We start from the raw sequence: 9,960 nt of genomic DNA, 5'->3' as shown, positions 1-9,960 counted from the left end.
AAAAAAAATCAGGTCTGGGGGTGATATCTGGCTAATCCTGAGCTGTGTTTCCAAACTCTCTTTCACTGAATGTCTTCAGCAGGTTCCTCCACTTGCCCTTTGAAAGGAGCTGCTGGAGCTGTGGGGGACCAAAGCTCATCATGGGAATGGAGAAAAGCTGGGAAACTGAGGCTGGAAGCCTTGTGCTTACTCTGTCCCCCCCCATCATCCTTCTGATGGGTGTGTTGTTTTGTCAAGGCCATCCAAAAAATGGCTCTTTAGGAGCCAGAAAGCCCAGCAGCCCCCATCTGGGTCATGCCACAGCCTCTCCCAATAGATTGGGAAATCACAGCAGAGATTTCCAACCCAAATTGACCTGGCCTGAGGTTTCAGGTGACCATCAGCATCCTCAGGAAGCATAAACAGGAACATGACTGACAGCAGCTTTGTCCCCACGTCTAGGAAACCTCCTGTTAAAATAGGCTGGGAAAGAAGCCAACTGAAAAGTAAAATGCCAAAGAAAGAAACACAAAAGGTTGCTGGTACTTAATATAAATTTACATCACAAAGGCCATTTCAGGCTCCCTTCCTTTGGGACCCGACTTGAGTTTCATGTTAATTTGCTGTAGTTACAACTGCCTGAGTGGATGTGCAGCCTTTCATTTCTGGATGCTAATATTTAAAAGCTCTTATTGATCCATTTGCATGGAAAAGCTTGCTGCAGCTTGAGGAAGCTGGGGAGGTGGCACAGACAGGATGGAACTGGGGTTTTACAACAGTTTTGACCTTTCCTGACCACAGGAAGTGTGAGGATCACCCATGGATGCCATCGTGGGGCTGAAGCTTCAGGGCATCTGAAAGCTGGGGACATCTGGTTTGTCCCTGGTGACTGGGAGCCTGTTCACACACAAGCATCTCTCTACAATTCCCTGGAAAAAAGTTGAAGCAAGGTAGGTGTTGGTCTCTTCTCCCAAATAATGAGTTGATAGAACAAGAGAAATGGCCTTAAATTGTTCCAGGGGGGTTTTAGATTGGATAAGAGGAAGAGTTTCTTCCTGGAAAGGGTTGTCAGGCACTGGCATGGGTTGTCCAGGGGAATGGAGGAGTCACTTTCCATGGAAATGCTTAAAAATCTGTGGAGATTTGGTGCTGAGGGCCATGGTTTAGTGGTGGCATTGGCAGAGCTGGGTTAAGGGTTGGATTTGATGATCCAAAAAGTCTTTTCCAACCCCAAAAATTCCATGATTCTGTGGATACGACCTGAATGGCTGCTTTGTCCCTGATGTCCCACTCTGCAGATGGTTGATGGAAATGGAAATAATGGAAATAATGGAAATGGAAATTGGAAATGGAAATGGAAATGGAAATGGAACCATCCCATGCTCTGCTTTGTCTCTCCCTCTCCAGACAACTTTGTCACCTCACTTTCCTCTCTGCACCTCGATGCTGACAGAGATGGGGCCCCATCCCTGGGGCTCTGGCCATTGCAAATGGGTCCCCAAATGTCCCTGCTGTCCCCGAGGAGGCTCCCACCTCCTTTTTTCTAGCTGGCCAAGCCAATATTGGCACCAGAGGCTGCTGCAATGGTGTCTACCAGATAATGGATCAATAATCTGTGGCAAAAAGCCTGCCTGGAAACCTGAGTTAGAGGGTGGCTCAGAGATTGGAGGGGTTGTCACTTGGGGCCTTATAATGTTTTCTGCCTGGAAATATCTTACAGAATACAAATAAATTCCAACATAACTCCTGAATTATCATCTGAGATGAGGATTCTTGGCTGGATGCAGTCTGGAATGCTGAGGTGGCCACCTTCTTGCTGTTGGCCATCCTTAAATCCCTTGTTTGGCAGCCTCTGGGCATTGGCTTTGCTTTTGGATGCTCAGCTACTCTTAAGCCTTCAGTAGAAAGATGAATCCATGCAGGCCAGGGCATTTCCAGTGCAGGCAGAAAATCACCAGTTTGGGGCACCACAGTGTAGGAAGGAAACTGAGGTGCTGGAGAGGGTGCAGAGAAGGACAACTGGGCTGATTCCAGAGTCACAGAAAGTCAGGGGTTGGAAGGGACCTCCAAAAATCACCAAATCCAACCCCCTGCCAGAGCAGGGTCACCTTCAGGAGGTCACACAGGAACATGTTCAAGGTTGGTTTTTTTGTAATGTCTCCAGAGAAGGAGACTCCACAACCTCCCTGGGCAGCCTGGGCCAGGGCTCTGTCACCCTCCCAGTATAAAAATGTTTTTTCATGTTTATATGGAACCTCCTATGCTCAAGTTTTTATCCATTTATTGAACATCACACAGAAGAACCGGGCACCATCCTCCTGGCTCTCTCCCTTTATGTATTTATAAACATTTATTCATTTTCCTCCAAGCTTCAGAGCCCCAGCTCCCTCAGCCTTTCCTCATAAGGGAGATGTTCCCCTCCCTTCATCATCTTAGAGATGACCTCCAGAACGAGACACTCCATCATTTTTCCAGGGATGGAGGTGAGGCTGACAGCTCTGTAATTGCTTGGATCTTCCTTCATGCCCTTTCTGAAGATGGGAGTGACATTGGCTTTTCCTCCAGTCCTCAGGCAGCTCTCCTGCTTGCCATGATCTCAAGTAAAGGATGGGAAGTGGTAGGGTTATAGCATCAGACAGATCTCTCAACACTTTTGGGTGCATCCCATCAGGACCCAGAAAGGGATATGGGAAGCTTTTTTTAGGACAAGCAGACACTGCTGTCTGGAGTGATGCTTGACTAATCCACAACATTTTTAATTCTTTAGAACAAGCTGAGTTGTTCTGTCTTTTCTCCCTTGTGTTTCTGAGCTGCTTCTGCACCTGACACAAAACTCTGGGCACTATTGACCAAGATGAGGGGTCTGGAGAGCAGATCTGACAAGGAGAGGCTGAAGGAGCTGGGGATGATCAGCCTGGAGAAGAGGAGGATGAGGGGAGACCTTATTGCCCCTGAAAGGTTGTAGTGAGGTGGGGGTTGTCCTCTTCTCCCTTGTGACTGCTGACAGGACAAGAGGCAATGGGTTCAAGTTGTCCCAGGGAGGTTCAGATTGGATATCAGGAAAAATCTCTTCACTGAAAGAGTGGTGAAGCATCAGAAGAGGTTGCCCAGGGAGGTGGTGGAGCCACCATCCCTGGATATAAAAATAAAATAAAATAAAAGGTTAGATGTGGCTCTTCAGGAGATGATTTAGTGGTTAAGGTGGTGTAGGGCTGATGGTTGGACTTGATCCTGAAGGTCCTTTCCAACCATGATGATTCTATGGTTCTACCTTTTAGTGCTGTTAATTCCAAACCCTCTCACCAGGATTAAAGGACAACACGAGTTTTGCTCAGCTCTCTGTAATGGAAAGAAAAGCACATTTCTAACACCCCCACAAGTTGTTTATTGGATCAGATTGATGCTTCTGGGAACAACCTGTTTGCTAAACACCTTCATTAATTAACTCCATCTGCCTTGCTTGCTTTTAAATATAAGATATAGTGCTTTGATCAGTTGCTGTTTACATATTTCTTGCAGTTTGGGGAAAAAAAAAAAAGGGCAACAAGCCCACAATAAATACCCTGCAGAACAAAACAAACAAAAAACCAACCTGAAACATCTCCAGAAGACTGCCAAGCACCTAAAAATTGTGAATCCTAAGCAAGAGTGGGTTTGGTTTTCCTTGAGGATGACTGAGGATCCATCTCAAACCACACGTGAGGTTTCAGGGTGGGTTTTGCCACCTCCAAGTAATTCTCCAGCACCTCCAAGAGGCAGTGGTGTTGTCCCAAGCCTCCTTTCCCTGCAGACCCAATCCTGCAAAAACCTTCATCCAGTTGAGGTGGTGGTGGTGGGGAGATTGTGAACGTGGGATTGGGACCTGGTGTCCAGATCTGGACCTTCAGCACCTTCCTGGGAGACACAAGAAGGGGATTTGTGATGCTCCCTCTGGACAACCTTTGAGTTTGGGGTTTTTTATGTGCCCAAGACAGTGTTGGCTGAAGTTTGGGGTGGGCAGAAGAAGCCAATTGCTCTCTGGAGGGCATCATGCTGGGCAGATGCATGGAGAGAGCTGACCTGGATGTGCATGTGTGAAATAGGAGCTTCCATCTGGATATTTTAACTGTGCTGCTGGCCTTGCCTTCTTCACCCTTGCTCTGGGGGACCTGAGCCAGAAGAACTTCTGGCTGGCTGTCTCCAGGAGCAGATCCCTCATGATGGGGAACTCCAGAGTTAATGACCACAGGGATTTTTTTTTCCTTCTGACCTTTTTACAGCTGTCAGCATCCTCATCCTTCCACCTCCTGTCTCCCAAAGTGCCCTTGCTTCTGGGAAGGCTTCTCCAGAGGCTTCCTAACCTTCCTTCTTAGTGCCAGGGCTGGCACAGGGACTGACCCACAACTCCCCATGGCTGAGGTGTGGACACCTTGATCTTGTCCTGCATGCAGACCCCCAAGGGCCAGGGCCCCCCCTTCTCTGCCCCATTGCCCTCTCTATGGGGCTGCTCCTCTCCTGGAGCTCCATTGCCACCCCATAACCAGCAGAGCTGGGATGCTGGGTTTCCATGGCAACAGGCAGCACATGGAGCATCTCTCAGCCCAGTCTTCTCCCCAGGTCTGGCCAGCTTGGGTGGTGGGAGGAGATCCAAGAGCCAAGGTACAGATGTCCCCATGTGATCAGATCTGCCCCATCCACCCCATTGCTCCCCATCCCCATCTGGAAGGGGGTACTTAGAGGGTGGGGGTGCCTGACTGGTCAGACCCCCAGAAATGTCTCATTTCCTTCTCCAATTTCACCATCTTTGCCAGAGCTGCATCCCAGGGAATGCACCAGGACAAGACACCACCTGGCAGCCAGGAGCAGAGTTCTTGTCAGGCAGCGTTTGATGTAACCATTTGCTGGTTTATTTTTCCTGTAAAATCACAGAATGGTTTGGGTTGGAAGGGATCTTAAAGCTCATCCAGTTCCAACCCCCTGCATGTTCAGGGACACCTCCCACCAGCCCAGGGGGCTCCAAGCCCCATCCAACCTGACCTGAGACACTGCCAGGGATGGGGCAGCCACAACTTCCTTGGACAACCTGGGCCAGGCTCTCACCACCTTCAAATTAAAGAATTTCTTCCTAATATTTCATCTCAATCTCTCAGCTTAAAGCCACCCCCCTCTTTCTATCACTCTCCAGCTTTCTTGTAGCCCCTTCAGACACTGGAAGTTGCTCTAAGGTGCCCCTGGAGTCTTCTCCAGGCTGAACAACCCCAACTCTCTCAGCCTCTCACACCAGGGGTGCTTCAGCTCTTGGATCATCTCCATGCCCTTCTCTGGACTTGCTCCAATACTTCCATGTCCTTCCTGTGTTGTTGATCCCAGAATTGTGCACAGAACCCCAGGTGGGGGTCTCACAAGAGCAGAGCAGAGGAGGAAAAACAACCTTGAAAGGTCTGCTTGCCAGAGGTCTTGTGCCTGAACACTTAAGCAACCTTCCAATGGCAACCAATATAAAGATGATAAATATAAAATAATAAGCAATATAAAATAAATAACCAATATAAAGATGATAAAAATTCCAACCTCAATCTCCCCTTTCTCTCCAAGTTTTAACCCATTTCCCTTCTCCTCTCCCTACCCCCCCATGTCCAAAGCCCTCCCCCAGCTTTCTTGGAGCCCCTTCAGATATTGGAAGGTTGCTCTGAGCTCACCTGGGAGCCTCCTCTTCTCCAGGCTGAACAACCCCAATCCCTCAGCCTGGCTTCCCAGGGAGGTGCTCAGCCCTCTGAGCATTTGAGTGGCTCTGCTCTGGACACCTTCCAGGAGCTCTGTGTCCTTCTGCTATTGGAGACTCCACAACTGGACACAGAGCTCCAGGTGAGGTCTTCCAAGGACAGAGTAGCATTGGTTCAATGGAATAAAAGGAAAGGAATAAAAAAAAAAGACCCCCCAGGAGTCTGCCCCAGTGTTTCTGGGCTCTGACCCATGAGCAGTGGTGAAGGTCCCTGCTCAACTGCATTGCAAGGTGCCTTTGGTCAGGGTGTCATTTTAATTTTGCTTTGCTTGTTAGGGTTTTTTTTTTAATTTTTTTTCTTTAAGGTAAAACACTTCAGTAGCTGAGGGGTTTTCCAGATTAAAATCTTCCAAATCTACCCTCTTTTTTTTTTTTTTTTTTAATTTCAAGGGATGCATCCAAAGCTTTAAGTGGTTTGGAGTTACATAAAGGCATTTGAGTTTTGGCTTTACAGCTGGGGACTAAGCTCTTTAAAGCCCTTTTCATATTAAAAGACACATCTTGGAGCATCATTTCCTCCTTTTTCATGCTGCCCATCCCCAGGGGACCATTGGCTTTTAAGCCCATAGCAGCCAGTGTTTGCAACCTCAGCTGTTCCAAGCAGCAAGTCCTGGGGCTCCCCAATTTACCAACCATCATTTTCCTCACCCCCTGGATTAGGAGCCTCATCTTGCAGAGCCCAGCATGTGCTGTAGCACCCAATCAGCCTCCTGCAACACTCAAAAATCCTTGTTTGCCAACATTTCTGCTCCACGGAGGGGATGGGGATGGTTCAGAATCCCACTGACCCTGCTGAAGCTCCAGCAAATTTTTGGGTGCTGTGGATGTTCCCCTGGAAATTTTGGGGGTTTGCTGGATGGATGGATTCCAGCCACGAAATTCCAGCCTCTCCTTCCCAAGCTATGTAATTTTGGGGACAAAAAGCTTGGTAAAAAAGCTTGGGTAAGTTGACAGCCACAGGATTGTGTGCAGGTGGGTGCTTGTTCTGCTGTGCCTGGAGGGAAATCCCAGGTTCAGTTCTGTGGGATATGATGCAGGGTTTTCCCAGCAAAAGGAGAAAAATCAGAACCCTAGGGGGAAACAAAACCTGAGCTATTTTTATTTTTTCAACTGACTACAGATCAATACCCACCTCCCCAGAGAAAAGCACATTTTCCAGGCCCAGTGTGACATGTCCTCTGGGAAATGATCTGCTTTTCCACCCCAAAATGTACAACTTGTCCATCCCTCTTGGACTGAAAGTAGCTGACTCAATGCTTCCAAAGATATTTAGTTTTAAAATTCAGACTCAGGGCCAAACTAAGCCAGGACATGGGTTGGCTGGTCTGAAATTGTCCTGTGCTGCCAAATGTGGTGGATTTCTGAGTGGGCAAACTGGATGTGGCACTGGGCAATGAGCTGCTGGCCATAAATAAAGATAAAATTAATTTATGATTTTTAAAATCAAATTAAATTCAGTATTGCTATAAAATACCACAGTGCTGGCACAGCATAAGGAAGGAGAATACAAGTGTTATAACCATAACACTTCGGCCACAACAACCCCATGGGGAGCTCCAGGCTGGGCACAGAGTGGCAGAAAGGGAGCTGGGAGTCTGGATTGCCAGGAAGCTGAAGAGGAGCCAGCAGTGTGCCCAGGTGGCCAAGAAGGCCAATGGCATCCTGGGCTGGCTCAGGAAGAGTGTGGCCAGCAGGTCCAGGGAAGGGATTCTGCCCCTGTGCTCAGCTCTGGGGAGGCCACAGCTTGAGTCCTGTGTCCAGTTCTGGGCCCCTCAGCTCAGGAAGGAGATTGAGGTGCTGGAGCAGGTCCAAAGGAGGCAACTGGGCTGGTGAAGGGATCCAGCACAGATCCTCTGAGGAGAGGCTGAGGGAGCTGGGGGTGTTGAGGCTGGAGAAGAGGAGGCTCAGGGGAGACCTCATCACTCTCTCCAACTCCCTGAAAGGAGGTTGGAGCCAGGGGGGGGTTGGGCTCTTTTCCCAGGCAACTCTCAGCAAGACAAGAGGGCACAAGAGGTCTCAAGTTGTGCCAGGGGAGGTTTAGGTTGGACATTAGAAAGAATTTCTTTCTGGAGAGGGTGATCAGCCATTGGAATGGGCTGCCCAGGGAAGGGGTGGATTCTCCATCCCTGGAGATATTTCCAAAGAGCCTGGATGTGGCACTCAGTGCCATGGGCTGGGAACTGCAGTGGGAGTGGATCAAGGGTTGGACTTGATGAGCTCTGAGGTCCCTTCCAACCCAGCCAATTCTATGATTCTAAGTTCATCTGGAGGAACATCAGGGGAATCAGTGCTCCTGAGTCAAGGTCTCCTCTGGTCACAGGGAGAGGGGGAAATTGTCCTTTCAGGCCATGTATTGCAGCCCTGGTTGGTTTATATTTTCTTAGCCTTTTGGAGCATCACCAGCCCCAGCTGTAGCTGAAGTGTTCAGCTCCCTGACTCACCTTGGTTTGGACGTGTGTCCATTGCGCCCTTGGTGAGGACCTTATCAGGTCCATCCTCATCACTTTGTCCTGAGTCCTGATAAAGAATTACGGAATTTTTTTGGTTGTAAGAGGCTTTTTAAGCTCATGGAGTCCAAACCCTCTGCAGTCAGCAGGGATATCTTCATCCAGATCCCCATCTAACCTGCCCTGGAATGTTTCCAGGATGAGGCATCTACCACCTCCCTGGGCAACCTGGTTCAGTGTTTCACCATTCTCATTGTAAAAAATTTCTTTCTTATATCTGCTCTAAATCTCCCCTGTTTATGTTTAAAACCATCACCCCTCATCTTATCACTGTAGATCCTGCTAAAAAGTTTTTATCTTGTGGCCCCCTTGAAGTACTGAAAGGTTCCAATAAGTTCTCCCTGGAGACTTCTCCAGGCTGAACAATCCCAACTTGGCTCCACAGGAGCCCTCTGATCATTTTTGGTGTCCTCTGGATTTGCTCCAACATGTCCACATCCTTCTTGTCCTCTTCAAATCATGGGTTGGGTTGGAAGGGACCTCAGACACCATCCAGTTCCAAGCCCCCTTGCCACGAGCTGGGACATTTTCCACTAGACCAGGTTGCCCCAAACTTGGGCAGGTTTCTCCAAGTGCCAGATATCTTATCCTGGGAGCAAACCCATCAGCTGGAAGGAGATCCTGTTATGATAAACCTTCAATTTTTATTTCACCTCCTCTCTGGTGCACCTGTAGGTCCCCCTTGATGCCTGCTGCATCCCTACATCTACAGTGTAGGGATCCTGCTGCATCCCTACATCCCAGTGCCACTGGGCATTTTCAGCAGGAAGGGGTTGAGTGAGTTGGTCAATTAAATTTTTTTATTTAGCCACAGGCTTAGATTTTTGTGAGCTGTTTTATCCCTGCAAAGACAGCACTCTGATCCCCCATGCTCCTCCTCTTGACAAGGGAAGGATGATGAGCTGGGGAGGCTTTGTGTATATTTTTTTTTTTTTTTTTTTTTTTTGAGAGAGGTTTTTTTGAGATTCCTAAGGAGTAGGAGGATGAGGGAGGGGAAATGTGGATTTCCATTGTGTCTGTTTCTTAGGCTTTTTTTTTTTTTTTACTTTAAAAACAAAGAAGCAATCAAGGATGCATCTCCAGCACTGAAGTGCTCTATGCCAGCAAATAAAGCTATTTATTCCTTGCCTGAGTACCCAGGTTTTTTAATCACACAGAGACCACCTGGGCACACACCAAAGCAAAACAGGACAAAAGGAGGAGTAGGAAGGGCAAAGATGGAGAAACAGGGAGGAGGGTCTGGAGTTCTTTCATGCCTTTCATCTGGGTCACACAAGAGTTCTTTGGTCAACCAAAAATCACCCTGTGTGGCTTGAATGTCCACCTTTCTTTAAAAACCAGGTCCCCCTGTCAAGTTGATGTGCCTTTTGGGAAGGTTTTCTGGTACAGAAGCAACCCCCAGCACTGGCCATCCACCTTATTCTGTCTCTTGCCACTGTTTAATGGACATTATAAAATCCAGCCTCGTGTTTTGATAGCAGAGCAGGAGCATGGAATAAAAAAAGCATGGCCAAAACACAGGGAAAAACTCAAATCTCTGGATTCTTGCTTTTGTAACCATCACTTAGGGTGGGGGGGGACTCCAGGGCTTTAATTTCATGTAGGTTTTTGAGGTGGTTGGTCCACAAGACACAGACAGAAGTCCAAGGACATTTCTTTAATCTCTTTATTCCACTGTGGGTGAGGTATTTACTGTTAATTCTTTATTTACAC

Source organism: Heliangelus exortis, chromosome 1, assembly GCF_036169615.1.
Source record: "Heliangelus exortis chromosome 1, bHelExo1.hap1, whole genome shotgun sequence".
NCBI classification, from domain to species: domain Eukaryota; kingdom Metazoa; phylum Chordata; class Aves; order Apodiformes; family Trochilidae; genus Heliangelus; species Heliangelus exortis.
This window is presented reverse-complemented; position numbering follows the sequence as displayed.